Source organism: Crocodylus siamensis, chromosome 2 (assembly GCF_052110815.1).
Source record: "Crocodylus siamensis isolate JL-2025a chromosome 2, ASM5211081v1, whole genome shotgun sequence".
In the NCBI taxonomy this organism is placed as follows: domain Eukaryota; kingdom Metazoa; phylum Chordata; order Crocodylia; family Crocodylidae; genus Crocodylus; species Crocodylus siamensis.
In genome coordinates this window covers 56,402,667-56,411,614 of record NC_143396.1, presented here as the reverse complement: position 1 = coordinate 56,411,614, position 8,948 = coordinate 56,402,667, and positions in this window count along the sequence as shown.

Below are 8,948 nucleotides of genomic sequence, written 5' to 3'. Positions count from 1 at the left end.
TGTCAAAAGCTTTATGAATATAGAGGTGTAAGCACAAGTGCTTACAAGGGGGGAATGATGAGGAATGGAAAAGTACTGAAAGGAGTGTATACATGTCAGGACAGGGTGGGAGATGTTGGTGAAGGCCAAGTGGGAACAACATGGCAGCCTTCAGGATAAGCTTATCAGGAAACAGCTTGAGCACTAGTAACAGAAAGAGGAGTGGATTCAATAACAGTATGATCAGAACAGACAGCATAGCCAGCTTGGAGAATGCCGTGATTATCTCGAAAATAGGATCAACATAGAAAATGGGGTCAGGGTTAGTCAGTGGAGTATCAGAAAGATCAGGAAGGGGAAGAGAAACAAAGTGCACAAGCTGAGTGCGGTCATAGCGTTGGCCATCTGAGGGTGAAGGAAGAAGAGAGGCAGGATTGAGGGGATCACAGCGGACAAGAGTCATGTGGTCCGCAGCCAAGAGAACTTGTAACAGGTTAGACAGCCAGGGGACAAGTGCTGAGTCCTGCCACGCTGGAGGAGGGTGAGGACAGAGTGCGGGACAACAACAGTAAGGGGGTGCCCAAGGACAAGGTTGTCGGTTTTAGAAACCAGCAGAGCAGCGGCAGCAACAGCACAGAGACAAGGAGGAGACCCAGAAGCGACTGGGTCAAGGGAGATACTATAGTAAGCAATAGGACGGTGCGGGTAGGGTCCGAAAGGGTGAGTCAAGACACCAGAGGGAGTGCCCTGGTGTTCATGGCAGAAGAGAATGAAAGGCTTAGAATAGTCAGGCAGACAGAGAGCGGGGGAAGAAGAAAGGGCTTGTTTGAGGTGACAGAAGGCAGATTCATGGACGTCTTCCCAGGGTAGCAGGTCAGGGGAAGAATCACAGGTGAGAAGGGTGAGAGGTCTGGAAAGTCCAGAATAATTAGGAATCCACTGTCAGCAATAGTTGGCAGCACCTAGGAAACCACGAAGTTGGTATTTAGTCTGCGGGCGTGGAAGGGAAAGAACAGCAGAAAGACGATCAGGAGACAGGTGATGGGTACTGTGAGAAATAGTGTACCCCAGATAGGTAACAGAAGTCTGACAGAATTGGAGCTTAGAGTGGGAGGCTTTGTGGCCCTGTGCTGCAAGTTGTTCTAAAAGAGTGACAGAGTCAACTTGACAATGAGGGAGGGTATCAGAACAGAGGAGCAAATCATCTATGTATTGGACTAGCACAGAATCATGAGGCAACTGGACTGTATCGAGGTCAGACTTGAGAAGTTGGCTATATATGGTGGGTGAGTCACGAAATCCTTGAGGCAGATGGGTGAAGGTGTATTGCCGGCCCTGGTAAGTAAAAGCAAATAAATATTGAGAGTCAGGGTGAACTGGTATAGAAAAAAAAGCATTACAGAGATCCACCACAGAAAAATAAAGAGCAGAAGCAGGTATTTGAGAAAGTACAGTGGCGGGATTGGGTACCACAGCTGTCAAGGGAATCACAAAATTGTTAATAGCATGCAAATCTTGAACAAAATGATAAACAGGCAACCCCCCAGGTGAACAATACTCCTTCTTTAGGACTGGAAGGATCGGGGTATTACAATGAGGATGGGTATTACAACAAGGACACCCTGTTCTAGGAGACCTTGTATTACAGAAGCAATTCCTCTGGAGGCAGCAACTGATAGCGGGTATTGCGGGATCGATGAGGGAGACACTCGTGATTTAACCTGGATAGAAAGTGGGATGGCACCCTTGAGAAGTCCCACATCGGTTGTGGAGTGGGACCAGAAGGACTCAGGAAGGTGAGCCAATAGTTCCTGTTGCAACGAGGAAGAATTGGGCTTGGGTTCCTGTTCCATTGTTGTCATCATCAAGGCAGGAATTTGAGTCTGGGGTAATGTGAGAAAGACCCCATCTGGAGAACAGTGAACTGTTGCCCACAATTTGCAAAGGAGGTCTTGCCCCAACAGATTTACAGAGGCTCAAGTTCTCAGCAAAAAGGCATGTTGCTCAGTAAGGGGACCCAAGGTAAACAAAACTGGCTGTGTAACGGGGTGGTCAGTGGGTTGATCCCCAATACCTACAGCAGTGATTACTTTACGAGAAATGGGAAACTTAGAAACAAAACCAGATCTAAGCATAGACAAAGAAGCACCGGTGTTGACAAGAAAAGGAACAGTTTGTCCTCCCACAGTAATAGGTATCGTATCATCGAAAAAGGTAGAAAGTAAAGGGGCTAGAGTCTCTGGGTCTTCTCAGCTATCCTAATACTGATTTTCAGCTTCGAAGGACTGGAGAGGAGCTGGTCTGGGTGGTGGAGCTCGGTGGGCGCCTGGCTGAAATGGAGGAGCACTAGCTGAGAGTCGGGGCCCCCGGGGTTTATTCGCGCACTCATTCTTCCAATGGCCTTTTTCCTTACAGTAGCAACAGACATCATTGGGAATGTCAGAGGGTGGTCGGGCCGAGCGAAATGGTCCCGCAGGGTGTCATGGTCTGGCACCACCCTGGAGATCTCTGATCTGCAAAGCCATCAGTTTATCCTGAGTCTTTGATTTTTGCTGTTGGGCTTTAGTATAGAAGTGAGTGGCAGCAGCCAAAACTTCCATGAGGGGTTTAGTTTCCCACCCAATCACAGTGTTTTGCAGGGACTTGGAGATCCTAGGTAACAGCCCTAATACAAAGGTCTGAATAATCATGGCAGGGAGGCTAGTTTCTGGGTCCTGACTGCCAGAATGTGCCTTAAAGGCTTGGACCAGGTGAGAATAGTAGTCAGCAGGATGTTCTTATGGCTTTTGCTTACTGGTGGAAATTTTGGACCAGTCTGTTTTTTGTGGGGAGACCCTGGGGATGACCTCAAGGACCTGTTAATAGAGGTTCAGCAGATGGTCTTTACCGGGGTCTTGAGGAGGCCAGTTGGCCACTTTGAGGAGGGTGTCTTTCTGGTCTCCAGGAAGAAGACCACTGAGGAGCATCTGAATATCACTGTGGGTCAGCTTATAAACCTCAAAGAGGGTTTGGAGTTTTTGAGCAAACCAGGTAGGGTCATCACGAAGTTTAGGGAAGGTAGTTGACCAAGATATGATTTCTGATGGTGAGAAGGGGATGTGGACCACCATGGGTTGCCCCCCCGGCACAGGGTATTCTTGGAAGGAATACTGTGCCCCAACAAGCTTTTTGCCCTGGCAAGTCTTCCTTACAAGGGACCTCTGGCAATCTATCTCGGTGGTGGCATTATTTTGGTTCTGGAGGGACAATTTGACTGGGGTATTCTGCTGGTCTAGGGAAGCTGAATGTATGGTCCACCCATCTTGGGGGTCCAGGGGATGTCAATTTTGAACCGTTCCCCCGTGGGCTCAAAAGTGACCGTGGTAATGGAAGACAAAGGACCAGGGGTAACGGTTGGTGGAGTTGCCAGGGAAGCTGGTGCGGCGGACACAGCAGCGCCTGAGGCCGCAGGGCCGGCAGGCGGTGTCGGGAGCAGGACCCAATGATCCAACAAATCATCTTGGGTTGGGTCATCTGGTGGCGGAGGCAAAGCAGGATAAAGCCTAGCTGGATATGGTGAACAAGGGGCAGACAGGGTTGGCCCTTGACAGTGGAGATCTTTAACCTGATTCTGAAGGTAATTGATTTGCTTCTTAAATTTTTCTTCATTATTCTTATAGGAAGCTACAAGGGAGCACTTATGGCGCTTTTTGGACTCATCTTCCCATAGGTACCAGGCTTCCATTTGAACAGGGTGTTTACTTTCCAAATTTTCTTGGAGATGTTTGAGGATATGATGATCACATGACCCATCTAAGGGCCAGCACAATTTGGGGTCACCATTGGTATACCGGTTCCATTTAATTAAATACTGCATTGACCGGGGCCCATATTTCAGATATATAAACCAGGCGGGATCCCGCAGTGGGACCTTAGAGGTCCCGCTACCCATTGTCAAGCCTAGGACTTACTGACATCAAAACAGGCAGGTACTCACCCTGGCCAGGGATTTTTCCAGAGCCAAACAGACGGATAGTAGATCAGGGTCCAGGGTGTCAAAGCCGCAGAACCGAAGAACCAAGTCGAGGATAGCCTTCTTGAAGTGATGGAGTCAAAGAGCCAAGATGAGGGTCCTACTCGGAGCGGTCTGTGTAAGGACACATCCCAGCCGAGCCCCCAAGATGATGTGAAAATTCAGACAGGATCACTGTTTGGCTGTCAGAAGCGCTTTATTTTGCATGGCCATGGGAGAAAAAGCAAGGGGCAGCTAGTTCTCAACAAAAGCAAAGCACAGACTTCTTTATATACTGATAAGTCACATACAGATCAACCTACCCCATAACATATTTTCAGCAGTCTGACAGCAACTTATCCTGGTGTCTTGCTGAACCAGACGCGTTTTCTCAAGCTGTCTCCTAATAAGCTTATCCTGAAGGCGGCCATGTTGTTCCCGCTCAGCCTTCACCAACATCTCCCACCCTGTCCTGACACGTATAAACTCCTTTCAGTACTTTTCCATTCCTCATCAACGGGAGTTTTAACTAAAGCTTGTCAAATGAGCTTTAGTTAGTGCATCCTGTGGCCATTTTGAAATGTGCATGTGTGTGTGTGTGGTGGGGGGTAGGGGGCTTAATATATATGACAGTGTGCTGTTTTAATTAGAGCAGCTCTCTGGGAACCACTCTAATTAAAATGCCCTCCCCCACCTCTGAGTATGTGTATAGGCAGCCAGTAAACCTTGTTGTGCTGTATTAAAAGTCAGAACATGTTCTGAGCAGTTGCACAGTAATGCTTACTATGATCTCAGCCCACCCTGGGCAGGGCTGCAGCTGGTTGTACCAGATAGTAAAGTTTGCATGTCCACCCATGAGGGCAACCCCCATGCCTGGAACCCATGATATTCCCACCATGTGTTCAACACTGCTTAGCCCAGGAGTGCTGGCCTCTGGCATGTTGAGTCATTGGCAATGCATAGCGGGTGCACCTGAGATTGGCAGTGCACCCCCGCAATCAGCTGCTGCTGCCACTGTGGGTGATGCCTGCAGGCACTTGCCACTTGCTACCCTGCCTCCCCCTCACCACCACCACTGGTGGTGTTGTCTGCGGGCAGTCACTGATTGACGGTGGCCAACCCTGATGGTAGCATCTGTGGGTGGTTGCTGACCACCAGTCAGTGCTCACCACCCCACCCCGCCACCACTGACACCACTGTGGCCACCTGTAGGACCTCCCCACTCACCACCACCACACCACCACTTCTGCTGCCACCTGTGGGGCAGTCACCATGCCCCCCCCGCCCCAGCCTCCGGAGGTATGCGTCATTCATGTGCTGAGGCAACCTGGGTACCCACTGCTGGCAGCAGGTATAGAGGGGTCCAGGGAGCCAAGCCCCTGAGAGGGTGCTTTTCCTCATTCTGGATCCATACCTGCTGATCCATAAGGCAAACTGGATCTCTTGTGCTGGCAGGCTCAAACTGGATCTGGTGCTATGCTGGGGCTAGGACTGACAATCACCTGATTGCCAGTCACAGGCCCTGCAGTATACCAGAATCCTGAAATCATATCATCTCCAGGCAGCAGTTTAATGATAGCTGAACTTTCTACTTAAAATGATCTGAAGATACAACTTTCCACAGGAACAATAACTTTGCTATGATATGATCACACTAGCATGTGTTTTACTAATTGACTATATGAACACTCTCATTTTAAGTGCAGTGAATACGTTCTAAGTATAATGTGTGACTTGGCCCCTAGTCATATAGGAATTGGACCCATAAAGCAAGTACACTGAGCAGAGACCTACCTAAGGGAAACACCAAGGAGAGGGTTTAGATCTAAAACCCTGCCACTCTCAGGTGTTTAAATATCTAACTCAGGACTTGGGAGCCCAGCCACTGAGCACCATTAGGTTTTAGGTAGCTCTGGACACACACAGTAGCCATTTGGTGACTTGGAAATTTTACTAAGTCTTTTGGGGTGTTTTTACACATGCTCAGGGAAGGAGGGGCAATTCATGTATCAGCGTCCCTGTGCTTCAAAATGGCAGTGGGGGTGCTTTAACTAAAGCTTGTTGAACAAACTTTAGTTAAAGTACTCCTGCCGCCATTTTGAAGCTCTGAGATGCTGCTACATGAGAGACAGAGGCTGGCTGGAGTGCACTAATTAACACACTACAGTAGACTCAATTAATCAAGCCTGCTCTGATGTGCTGTGAGTCCAGCCTTAAGTGACCTGCAGTAACTAAACTATTTTGCGGACCTACCTTTTAAACTCTTAAGCCTTATTTTGAAAAACCACATAGGCACTTGGGGCTAGTTTTATGTAGGTAATTAGCAATGCAGATGGGCCTAGATATACAAATGGGCATGGAATTGGATTTGCAATTCCTGAGTGGCACTTACTGAAAGACAAAAAATAGAAAGGAAAATGTGAATGAAAACTAGAAGTTCTGTAGGAAGAGTATCAAATGGGCAAAAATCCACAATCTATAATAAAGAAAGAAGAGAACTTTGGCTGAAGTCTGTCCTGGTTCAGTGACTAAGTAAAGCCAGCAATTTGAAAAAAGTAATATAAAATACAGGGGAAAAGGAGAAATAGCAGCCAGCATACATTATAAGTTATGAGGTATGGAAACTGATGAAGGAAGTGAAAGACAAAGAACAACCTACACTTGGCAGAGCTGAGGACAATTAGGAGTTGTTAAGTATACGAGGAACAAAAGGGAGATGGCAAGATTGTCAATAATGAATCAGAAAAGGCAGAAGAATTCAATAAATATTTATTTTGTATTTGGAAAGAAGCATGATTATATAAATATATATTACATGAAGATGATGAAATACTTTCCAATCCATTAGTAACTAAGGGGATAATATTTACCATGGAGAAACATTTTTAAATCAGTCCCAGATAACTTGCATCTAGGAATTCTAAAAGAGCTGTCTGAGGAGATGTTTGGCTTGCTTGTGCTTCTTTTTAGTTAGTCTTGGAATACCCAAGAAATTCCAGAAAATGGGAAGAGTGCTAATGTTGTGCCAATATTAAAAAAAAAAAAGAAAATGGGTAAGTGGGGTGATCTGGTTAATTATAAGATGGTAAGCCTGACTTCGCTTTTGGAAAAATAAAAGCACGGCTACTGTGGGAATTCAGGGTGCTTATACACATGATTGATCAACTCTGCACCACCTGCTAACTAAAACACTCTAGCATTGCCATTGTGTCATGTGTATAAGTCCCTGTGGGGTGTTCTACAGCCATTTTTAAATGCATAGGGGCTTAATACACATAATGTGCAGCATTTAATTGAAGCACCTCTCCAGGAACTGTTCTAATTAAAATACCCCCCTTCACCCATAAGCACCATCAGTTATTAAATCCTATCATTAATTCCTTATTTACTGCCAATCAATGTGCTAAATGCCTGATAGTGAGAGAATCAGAAAGTTCAGTGCTCTTAGTTTTTCCAAGAAAAGAAAAGAGGTGATTGATTGCAGTATATAAGTACTTTCAAAGGAGGGGCAGGGAAATACTGTATACTAAAGAACTGTCTAATCAAACCAAAAAAGGCATCACAATAACTAATGTCTGCAACCTAAAGCCAGACAAATTTACACTGAAAATAAAGCGAAGAAGTTAGCAATGTGAGTAACTAGCCACAACAAAACATAAAGGGAAGTGATGGATTTTCCCTCACTTGGAATTCTGTAGTTCAGCCCAAGATGTCTTTCTGAAAGATAAACTTTAATCAAATAAGTTACTTGGCATATAATGTATGATGACTGCTAGCTGTTTCCGCCTTCTATTTTTATTATTTTTTCTATATCTAATGGCTGGCTTCACTTTGTTCATAAGTGAAATTAAAAGGTCAGACCAGGTGATTTAATGGGTCCCACATGGTATTATATTCTAGGAGTTAAATATGAAAAAACAATTAGTACCCAACATCAGTATTTAACCGTGTAATCTTTTTTACAAAAAGAGCAAATAGCATTATGAGATGTGTAGTATGTAGGACATTAGAGTTCTATTCTACCTGGCATTTGACAAGGCCACAGCTGAAGTAACATACCTAGTTTTGGGCACCACAGTTAAAAAAATGTAGTCAAACTTCAGAAAACCTGAAGGAAAGCAACAAGAATCATAAGAAGTTTAGAAAACATTATCTGAAAAGCAATCGTGAAGAAACTGGGTTCGTTCTGAAAAGAAGTAATTAAAGGGGGACTCATGAACAGTCTTCCAGTATGTAAAAGACTGTCCAGAGGATAGCAATCAGTTGTTCTCCAAGGCCACGGAGGGAACAAGAATAAATTAGCTTGATTTGCAACAAAAATAATTAATAAGAAAACCTTATTAATTGTTAGAGTGGTGAAATAATGGAACAGACTACCTAATGATGTTGTGGAATCCCCTTCACAGGAGGGTTTTAAGAGCATGTAATGCAAATGTCCTTTGGGTGTTTTAAGTATAGTTGATTCTGTCTTGGTTGGAGAGGGGTTGGAGTAGATGACCTCTTGAAGCCTGCTTCAGCCTTATGTTTCTATGATCTTGCAGAACTGAACTGAAAATAGATGTCATATGTATTACACAGATGTATTATATTTTAAATCCTTTTTATAGACATACCTCTCAAAATAGGGACACTACAAAGAGCATTAATACAAATGAGTAACAAGCCATACATAAGACTATTATTTGTAATAATAGTTCACTCAGCCTTACTATATAAGGATGTCATAAAATCATCTCAGTATTTTTCAGGCTAATGCTTTTCCTTAACCTGGAAATGATTAAAAGGACCAATGAAGAACACAAAAAATTGCTGTTGTATACTTAATACATATATTAGTAAACTGTTGCTATATTTGATTGTCCTTTTATAAGGCAAACTATATACAATCTAACGTAAGCAACTTTTCAAACCTGGCAATTCCTTAAAGTGCATGACATCACTGTTCCGTATTTAGAATTTGTGTGGTTTTCCATAACCA